The sequence below is a fragment of the Arachis ipaensis genome, chromosome B4, assembly GCF_059453495.1.
Source record: "Arachis ipaensis isolate K30076 ecotype BB chromosome B4, ASM5945349v1, whole genome shotgun sequence".
Lineage (NCBI taxonomy): Eukaryota > Viridiplantae > Streptophyta > Magnoliopsida > Fabales > Fabaceae > Arachis > Arachis ipaensis.
In genome coordinates, this window is record NC_142439.1 from 20,145,295 (window position 1) to 20,156,003 (window position 10,709).

Sequence of the window (10,709 nt, forward strand, 5' to 3'; positions counted from 1 at the left end):
CAGAATGATTTTTTGCGCTTTATTTCCTAATTTTAAAAATGTTTTAAGCTAGTATCTTAATTTTTCCTTGAATATGTTTCTTTTTGTTAATGCATAAAAAGTTAGAAAAAGGTCAATTTTTATTTTAATAAAACTTATGGGTTGATTTTCCATGTTTCCAAAAATTGGGAGCATACTGTTGCCTTATGATTTAAGTGATTTTCTTTTTTGTAATGATGTAGATTTTATTTTATATTAGATGAACTAATTGATGGTTCAAATAGAATTCTCCTTAAATAATGATTTGTTACCGATTCTGAAGAACTATGGCTTCTTTTGTTTGGTGTCCATGTCCACTAGATATAGACATGATAGCACATGTCGGTTGTTTGTTGAAGCACATAATTTTTGATACACAAATACACAAGAGTAAACTACTATTTCTATCCATAAAAGTTGAAAACAATGATATATCTAGCCATAAAAAAAGGAAATTACTATTTGTACCCATGAAACATGAACTTTTTGCTAACAAAACTATTTAAATCCAAAAAAATAAAAAAATTGAAATTTCCAAATTACCCTCTAATATAATCAATGTCTAACTTCTCTTACTGCACGCCATCACTTTTTCAATTCCAAACCCTACCTTCACCCAAACTCTTCTTCACCACTCTTATCCCCAACTACTATCATCACTCAAAAGGCCTTCTGTGCCTCCGACGAACGTTCCAAAAATGACGACGCTAACTCGCCGCTTCTAGTCTTCTCTCGCTCTGTATCTCCCCACATTTTCTTGTCGGAAATTCGAATACCATGCTGCGTGAAACTCCTCCAGTGATGTCCACGACCGGCTCTTTAATAGCACGCCTCAGTTTGGTCCAACCTATGTCGGGAATTTCGAGTTCAAAGGAGGACCGAGACTGTCCAAGAAACGATTGAACAAGTTCTGGAAATTTTCAAATCTTTTCAAGACCAGATCAGAGAAATTTCGGTACAGATAGTTGACCCATTATGAACAGAAAAAGCTTCACTGAATTGAATTTAGAGAACAAAAATGGAAAATAGTTGAAATTAATACCGACGCAGTATTCGCCCTTGATGTAGCCTATGCGGTTGCCTTGGTCATCCTCCTTGACGGTGCCTAGGGGACGCAGATTAGCGATAATCCTTCCATGTCCATGGTGATTGTTGATGTTGCTTAAGACTAGGGTATTGTTGGAATCAGAATAAAATTCTGGAAATTTTGGATTGGTGGTTGCAAAGTGGGGAATTTGGAGATTTGAGTGCAATAGCGGAGTAGTGCGATAGGATAAGGTAATTTGGGGATTTTATGGATACAAATAGTATTTTCTTTTTCTATGAATAGATATGTAAATGTTTTCAACTTTTGTGGGTAGAAATGATAGTTTACTCAATACACAAAATACATGTATTTGGTATTCCAAAATGTTGAGATATGAAAATTAGACATGAGATGCAGATTTTAGTTACAGTTTTGTCTTTAAATATTTTTAAAATTCCACTTCTACCCTCCCTTTCACGAACACACCGCCTCTTTTCCCCATACCATTTTCCTTCTCATTCCTCCCTGATGCTTCTCCTCCCCCTACCTCAGGCTCCTTCACCTCCCCCCTCTCTCTCCCCTTCCTTCTCCCACTGCATCTGCCTTTGCCACGCCGCCGCTTCCTCCACCTTTCTAGCTTTTTGATGTTGATGAGGGAGGTAGATAATGAATTTCTGTTGGCTGTTCGCTATTGGCAATAGTTGGTTGTGGTTGTTAGCTATTCGCTATGGCTGCTACTACCACATCTATTGTCACTACCACCATCCCTAATACAGTATTATTGTTTTAACTTCTAACATTTTAGGTGGGAATCTTGTTAGACAATGTTAAATACTACTCCCAATCTCCCATAATAATTTTTAGTTTATGTGCGCATATAGATTAAGAAAATGATTGAAAAATATTTAAGTTAAAAAAATTACAAATTGTATTTAGCATTGATAGTAGTATTATTAGAAGAGTATTAAATAGGACTGAAAAAAATAGGTTATATAATCAATACGGGTATAATTGGTCAAATTTAACATATTCAAATTTTTTTTTTTTTTTTTTTTTACAAAATTTTCAGAACAGAAAAATTGAAAATGGAAATAGAAACCAAAGAGATGCTAAAATTTTGAAATTGGCACTTAATTTATACTAGATTAGTTTACAGACCACATCTAAATGAGCATAGATATTATTTAGAGGTATATTACCTCCCGAAAAAACATATGTGTTCTAGAAAAATAGAAGTGCGTCAAGGGAGTTCCTCTTGAACCGATGAAAAGAACCAACTTTGATCTCATATTTTTCACCAAATAATTTGAAGTTGCATGGAAGTTAATACCAAAAAAAAAGAAATATTAGGGAAGTTAATCAATTTGGATTGTCGAGTGGTTAGTTTACTCATCCGCTTAAACAAGTTTCGAGGGTTCAAATTATGTTTTGTATATGCAATAATCCTTTGGCTAACAGTAGATCCTTAAATGAAGTTTAGATCAACAGTAAATTAATTCTTAACTTATCGGATTGGGAAATACCGTGAAAATTTCAAAGAAGAAATATTAGGGAAGTTGGAGGGGACACAGTACACATAGTGGTGGGAAAGAGATAAAAATGACCCACTTGTAGTACTGATGCCAAGGGAGGAGACACTAGAAAGTGCTACAAATGGAACTTGAACAAATTCACCAAAACCTAATATTGGTGTCAATTACTAGTGAATGAAGCAATATAAACGGTTTGCATTATTCCCCTTGACACTGACCCGAACCAAGAAAGCACTAGTAGCGAGTTCCTTGATGAACTTGGATGTTCCTCCTATATCTTAAGCACTTTATTTCTCCCAACGGTTGTACATGCTCTAAAATCTGCAAATTATTTAAGGTAAATTCTACCGTACCCTTTCTGAAGTAACATATAAATTATCCTTTGTGATGTGTCATTTTATGATTGAATACTATCTTAACTATAATTAAGCCATTTTATAATTAAAAAATTAGAATAAATGACCATTTGTACCCATCAGAGTTCAGAACGCTGACATTTGTACCCATCGTAGATGGAAACTGACTTTGTAACCATGAAAGATGGGATCCGTGTGACAAAAGTAGCCTGGCTTGGGTTGGCACTTGCTTTGAATTTGTAGGACCCTACGTGGCTCCCCGAACCTCCCAAAACCCTATCTACGTGGATCAGCCATAACCTTGTGCTCCCTCTTGGCCTTTTCCTCATAGTTAAACATAGCCAAAGCACGCTTATCCTCAGCACTATAAACCTGGTTCTCCTTCCTAATACGAATGGCATTCATCCTCTGATGCCTGCTACCACTCATGACATAACCAAGGCTCTCAAACTTCTGAATCTCCTCAGCTGAAAGACCGACTTCACCTCTTTATGGGATACGCTTCCCCTGCTGCACATACTGCGCGATTGCATCACCTTCTCCCGGTCTAAGGGCACCACCATAACTTATGTGACCCGCTGCCCTTGGCAAGGGCATTGGCCCTACTGCAGGTTCGTTATCTAAAGCTGGTGTCTTCTGAGATTCAAAGAGTTCCTTCAATTTCAAAGCCTCGGGGTTCACCTCTATTTTCATCACCTCTTTCACTGTTGCTTTGTTCTTTGCATCAGCAGAATCCTTTTCCTCTTCTGACTCAGAACCCTCGCTTTCTAATTCAGATTTTTTGCTTCTTTCTCTTCTGCTTACCTTCGACAGCGAAGAATGCTTCTTCTTTCTCCTGCTGCTACCATCGGAAGAATAATTGCTTTCACTCTCTTCACTCTCATCAGATTCGTTATAGTTTCTCTTCTTTCTGCTCCCTCTTCTCTTACCACTCTTCCTCTTATCCTTCCTATTTTTGCGCTCCTCTTCTTCAGTATCGCTTTCCTCCGATTCAACATCACTATCAACTTTTCTCCTTCTCCGACCCTTCGATTTGGAACTCCTTCTTCTCTTCCTCCTTGAAATTGAATCGTCAGATTCAGATTCACTCTCATCAGATTCGTTATCGCTATTCGACTTTCGTCTACTGCGCTTGGAACCAGAACTCTTTCTTCTCTTTCTCCTCGAGCGCGAACCGTCAGATTCCGATTCAGACTCCGAAGAACTCTCCAAATTGGATTCAGATTTTGATTTTTCGTAATGTTTGATCTCTTTGTCGCTCGAATCGTTATTTTCAATACCATATTTTTCATTAATCTCTTCTGCTTTTTCTTCCTCTGATTCTTGTTCGTTCTCGCGCCTAGGAGGGCTCAACGTGATGTTCCAGATACAGTGCCTCAGCGACTTCCGCATCTTCTGCCTCTTCAGCCTCCGATACTCTTCGAACGGCAATCCCTTCAGTTCCTCGTCGGACTCGGAATCGAAGCGCCGTCGCCAGTCACCATTGCGACGGTCGCGGTTGTGAAACAAGCCACCGTTCTGGCGGCCGAAGTTCTTTGGAAGTGCGTCGCCGTTAGGATGTCCTTCGTTGGTGGTGACGCACTTGGGGCTTTTACGTTTGGACGACTCGGGTCGGTGGCGATCACGGCAGCGGTCTCTACTGCGGTCGTATGAGTCATAGCTGGGGCTTCGGCGGCGGTGACGATAATCGTCGGAGAGGTCGGAATCCGGGGTGGTGCGACGTTCTCGGTCGAAAGGGCGTCGTTCGTTAGGGCGTCGTTCAGATTCACGTAGACAGGAGTTTGGGAGGTTCGGAAAGCCACGTAGGGTCCTACAACCCCGAAGCAAGTGCCGACCCAAGCCAGGCTACTTTTGTCACACGGAGCCCATCTCTCATGGTTACAAAGTCAATTTCCATCTATGATGAGTACAAATGTCAGCGTTCTGAACTCTCATGGGTACAAATGGTCAATTATTCTAAAAATTTATTTAAAAGGGGTGAATGTATAATTTGATAAAATATTAAAAATTGAATTCTAGTTTTTTTTCTCCCCCATACTTTATTCTTCATCGCTCACTTCCAATCCTCCACTTAAAAGGAAGCCCAAAACCACTGATTCCTACAGGTACGTTAGTTAGTTTAATTTTGGAATTAAAATTCTCAGCCATCTTAACTCCAAACGATAAATTCATTAGTTTCCTACACCATTTTTGCCACTCCCTACACTGCGTCGACGCAATGTTGGTGCAAAAACCGGAGCGAGATGTCTTTGTCGAAGATGCTTTAAAGCAGAGGGATGCTATCCATGCCTCTTTCCAAAGAAGAAGGTAGCATGGCATTGAGATATGCACTTCTGCAAGGTCGTTTATTAAGGGAGTGAGCAATGAGAATATTTTGCAAACGACGTTGCGGAACCCAATCCTGTTGAGCTAGAGTCACATGCCTATTTTAAAAAATTATTTAATTACAAAATGGTCATATTTTAGTTAAGATATTAACTCTCATTAGGTTAAATTAATTCAAATTAAAAATAAACATTCAATTAAAATGTACCACGTTTATAAAGAGTAATTTACATGTTATTTAAGATGGAGTAGGGTAGAATTCACCATTATTCAATCATTGTTTCAATGCTTCCTAATGCGATGTTCAAATAATTTACTCAGGGTCGGTCAATGGGACCCCTCCACTAGTAGTTGTAGAACTCACCTTTCTCAAACTTAAAGCCTCAATGACACACATATTGCTCAAAATGGCGAATATAACATCATGCTATTTGCACGTTCGAAAATCTAAGAATTGAAAAAGGACCAAGAAAAACACATACACACTTGCGTAGCACTCAGTTATTCTATAGTGGGTTATCATTTTATGCAATCATTATTATGGCTACTAGTATTGTCATTTTGAACATCGAAAAGTGAGTATCAATTACACAACTAAGAAAACTCAAAGGTGAAAATAAAAGGCTTATATATTTAAATATCAAAGTTGTACCAAAACTGAGTAATAGAGCGGGCGGGTGTTATTATTTATTAAAGTTACGGTTTAGGATTTAGAGTTTATTGAGTATGATGATATCAACGTTGAACAAACATTTATCATTAATTAGCTACATAAGTTTCCTGCTATTATAGTCAAGTTCCTCAGGTGTATTCATCATCTTCAAGTCAATTGTGAATTATAACTTAAGGGGCTAAAAAATTAGATCTAGGTGTTGGATTCCACGTTTCGTAAGATTGAGAAAGGAAGTTGGGCATGATCCACTACCTTAGCTGGTAGCTGAGAATGGAAAATTTGGTTTCGAGAATAAACTCCTAAGTTTTCCTTGGTTATTTGTCCCGTCACGTTTAGAGAATGACAAACTAAATTGCTAAATGTAATTACTGTGCATGTTAATATATACGTGTTAAAAGATATAATTATTTATGTATTTTTGAGAATTATTTTAAATTTTTAAAATAAGTAGTTTAATGAAAATGCACTAAAAAATCCCAATGTTTCACACAAATTTTGGATTAACTCTCCTACAAACCAAGAGAGGACAAAATTCCTTCCAAATTAATTATTTGGTTTTCATATATACTAGTTTCCTTCACATTTGATAAACAAATTAGGTACAACATATTTGTTTGCAAATAAGTAATTTTTTTTATATTATTAACCAATAAATTATTATATATAAGATAAGATTTAAACTGATACTTGTTTAACAGTTCGGATGAGTTGATTACTCCTCTAATTTAAGTTTTTTGCTTTCTTAATTTTAAAAATTGTAGAAGTATGGAAGCAAGATTTTGGTTTCCCAGCATGGACCCACAGAGCTATACCCCCACATCCTTGTCTGATAGTGGGGCAGTTAGTCAATGTGTCATATTCCAACAACACTAAAGGCTGTATCTTTTGTTTATTTTTAATTTTTTATTCTTTCCACTGATGAGCATGAGCTCATTGGATTTGATTGTTGCACCTTTTTACTGCATTCATGATTCATGCATCAGACCCTATAATGCATAGAGACTAACATGGACATGGAACGTATATCAACATACCAATTTTAAACTTTTATAAGACATAAAAATATATTACAAAATATAAACTATTTTTTGAATAATTTATAATTATTTTTAATAATATAAAATTTTAAAATTATTTTTTGTTTTGATAAATAATAATATATATTATTTTTAAATTTATTTTAAAAATATATATTAAGAATAAAATTAGATACATTGATAAATAATAATATTTAAATATATTTAAATATGTTCAAAATTTTTTTTATTAAGATATAGTTACACATAAAAATAAACATATATGTTAACCGACTATTATATCTAAAATATATTCAATATGTAAACACAATAACTTTACAAAGTGTCCAAATTTTATAGATTAAACTAAACCTCTAATTTACAATAATGCACACATTATATATAAGTTTATAACCTCCTTTCTTTGTGCTTCTCTTGAATTACTTGATCGACTACAATGTTATATCACCAATTAAAGGAACCATTCCGTTTTCGAATATATGTCTAATTTCTGAAATTTTATTCTTTTACAAATAAGTATTTACTTAACAAATTAATGCAATATTACTATTTTTCTTTTTAGTAAGACTCCTATTTTTCAAAGATAATTTTATAATCTTTATAACTCTAATATATTTTAAAAAAAAAAATTCTCAAGTCCAAATGAAAAGTCACAAGTTGGTACTAATTTAAAAACCAGAAAGAGTATATTTTTTTTGCATACAATAGTGAGCATGATCTACAAGTTTTTTTTTTTAATTATTATCTTTTGGTCCCAAATAATTATATATTCAGACGAAATAGTACAAAACTAATATATTTCCAGTCCCAGTTATTTATTTAATAAAGTGGTACATCTTTTTAACATACTAGTTTATTTAAATAAATAATTATTTAGGACTGAGCGGGAGTGATTGTGAATTGGCAGCACCAAATCAACAAATCAAAACACTCATAAATGAGATATGTGGGACTGATGAGTGATGAGTGATGACAAAGGAAAAGCTCTCCCCTCTTTGTCTTAGTATTTGGACCTATAGGACAAGCCAACCAATGATTTTGTCCACTTTTTGTTTGATATTTTTTTTTTTAAGAAAAAATGTAAAATGTTTGTGTGAAGTGTGAAGTGTAAAATGTAAAATGATTTGCCTTATTTCTTCCTCCTCTTTAAGTAGAGAATTGGTGTAGCTATCAAGGATCGTGATGCATGCTTAATTATTTTTCTTTATATATTATTAATTTTACAACCAAAATATGCCACATCATTTTCTGATTGTAATTAAAATAAAATTTTTTCTTTTAAAACTAAAAACTTTTCCCTTTTTTTCTTTTTCTTTTTCTATCTCTTTTTTTTTCCACTCACTCTATTTCTCTAATATACTATTATCAAGGGTAATAAAGTAAACAGTAACAGTGACAAATATGTTAAAACCCACACGGTCCAGTCCGTGTAACTCACCAAAAAAGCGGGTCGGGCTCAAAATTTGAAATCACCATACCTAAAAAGCTCATCTAACCCGCATTACCTAAACCATGGACTTTGGTGGGTTTCGGCAGGGTAGAGCGGGCTTTCTCGGCGAGCCCAACATTTTTTTTTGTCAGGGGATTTTCTTTTTCAAGCTTTTGAAAAAAAAAAAAGCGCAACCCGACACAAAAGAAACCCTACCCTAATTCCGCTCACTCTCTCAGACTCGAACATAACACAACACACTCACACCAGTGCAGTATATCACTAGTGACCACACTGTCCACACATAGCCCCATGCCCTAGGTCCCAGCCGCCCCCAAATCCTACTGCATCTGGCGTCCCTATTCGGCACCGTTGCCGTAGCTATCACCGGCAGTGTAGGTCCATTGCTATCCACATATGTTCACGCTCATGAGTCACGTCGTCTCGCTGTCATCTCATCGTCAGACTCTGAGTTTGCAGTCTTACACCTGGCAGTCCGGCACCACCGTCCCACCGCTCTTCGTCACAGGCTATTCCCATCGTTGCTTTCTTATTGACTCGCCACTGCACCTCGATCGGTCCTCCTGGGTCTTGGCCACTGCCGCTGCTTCGTCTAGCCATCGCCGCAGCTTCTCGTCGGTTTTGGGCTCCTGGCCATCGGTGCTGCTCCTCTGTCCTCTCTGGGTCTGCTGTCTGGCCATCGCCGTTGTTCCTCGCCTCCTCGGTCTCGGTCGTCGCCGCTGTTAATCTAGTATGTTGGTTGAGCTTGTTAATGTTTTGAATTTTTTATCCTTTTCTATCTCACTTATATTTACAAAATAATGTGCATGATTAAATTAAACATTAGCATAAGTTTAAGTTTGTATCAGATAAGAGATTTAGATATGTTTGGTTTGTTTGCTTTGATTGAATTTTACTGTTTTGACAAATCTAAAATCTGATGCACATTTTTTTGTTTGTTGTGTTTTGTTTTGCTTGATTATGGTTTGACTAAGTCAGATTGTATAATACTTGTTTTAACATTTGTAGTTATTTCGGAAAAGATGAATTCTAAAACTGTGAGTAACATTGCTGCTGCTAGAGTTGGTTTTGAGTCTCAGGTCGAGATTGATGCACCTAGTTCAAAAAGGACCAGACCAGCAACATCTGATGTATGGAACTTCTTAAAAAAAATCGGTCTAATTAAGGATGGAGTATAACGTTCTGAGTGTAAAGGATGCAAGAATGTGTTTAAAGCTTGGGGTGAGCGATAAGGCACATCTACTCTAAAACGACATCTTGATAGTTGTACTCAAATTAAGCATGAAGATATTGGTCAAACTATAATGGAAATACAAAATAAAATGGGTTCACTTAAGATTGATTCAGGAGTTTCTAGAGATATGTTTGCTTCTTATGTAGTTGCTGGGGACAAGCTGTTCAATATGATTGATGATAGGAGGTTTAGAAATTGGGTAAAATATATCAGTCCAACTTTAAAATTTTCTACTAGGAATACAATTAAGGCTGACATAGTGAAAGTTCACAAGAGAGAATGTGCGAGCTTAAAAAAATTTTAGTTTCCATTCCAAATAGGATTTGTTTAACATTTGATCTTTGGACATCATGAACAATGAGAGGTTTATATATTTGACTACACATTTTTTTGATGAGAATTAGAAATTACAGAGTAAAATTTTCAATTTTTGTCACATGCCTCCTCCTCACACAGGATTTGAGTTGTCTTCTAAAATTTTTATGCTTTTGAATGAGTGAAAATTGACTAAAAGATTTTTTTCATTATTTTGGATAATACTTCTTCTATTGATACTTGTATTGATCACTTGAAAAGTATTTTGGATGTGCATCATTCATTGTTATGTGGTGGTGAGTTCTTTCATGTTTGTTGCTATGCTCATAGAAGAAAGCTTTTGAAATGTATAAAGTGAAAGAAGCTGGATTTAGGAATATTTGTCCTTCATCAGATGAGTGAAAAAGAACTGAAAAGATATGTGATTTCTTGTACCATTTTATGAAACTACTAACTTGATGTCCGGAACTTCTTACCCAATATCCAACTTGTATTTTTTACAAGTTTGGCAAATTCAGCTTGTTTTGATGAATAATCTGAAGAATGCTGAAATACTTATAAGGACCATGGGAGAATAAATGATGATCAAGTTCAAGAAATATTGGGATGAATATAGTGTTCTTACATTTGGAGCAGTTCTTGATCCTAAATTTAAACTCAACACTTTAGCTCATTGCTATAATGAGATTGATCCTATTAGTGCTAAAGACAAGATGGAGCATGTGAAGAGTAAATTATATAA

The 10,709-nt window shown here is 35.6% G+C and overlaps 1 pseudogene; it reads right to left on the minus strand.

The window, feature by feature from the left end:
- Positions 1-3,209: 3,209 nt before the first annotated feature.
- On the minus strand, positions 3,210-8,711 carry LOC107636195 (uncharacterized; annotated as a pseudogene).
- Positions 8,712-10,709: the final 1,998 nt, after the last annotated feature.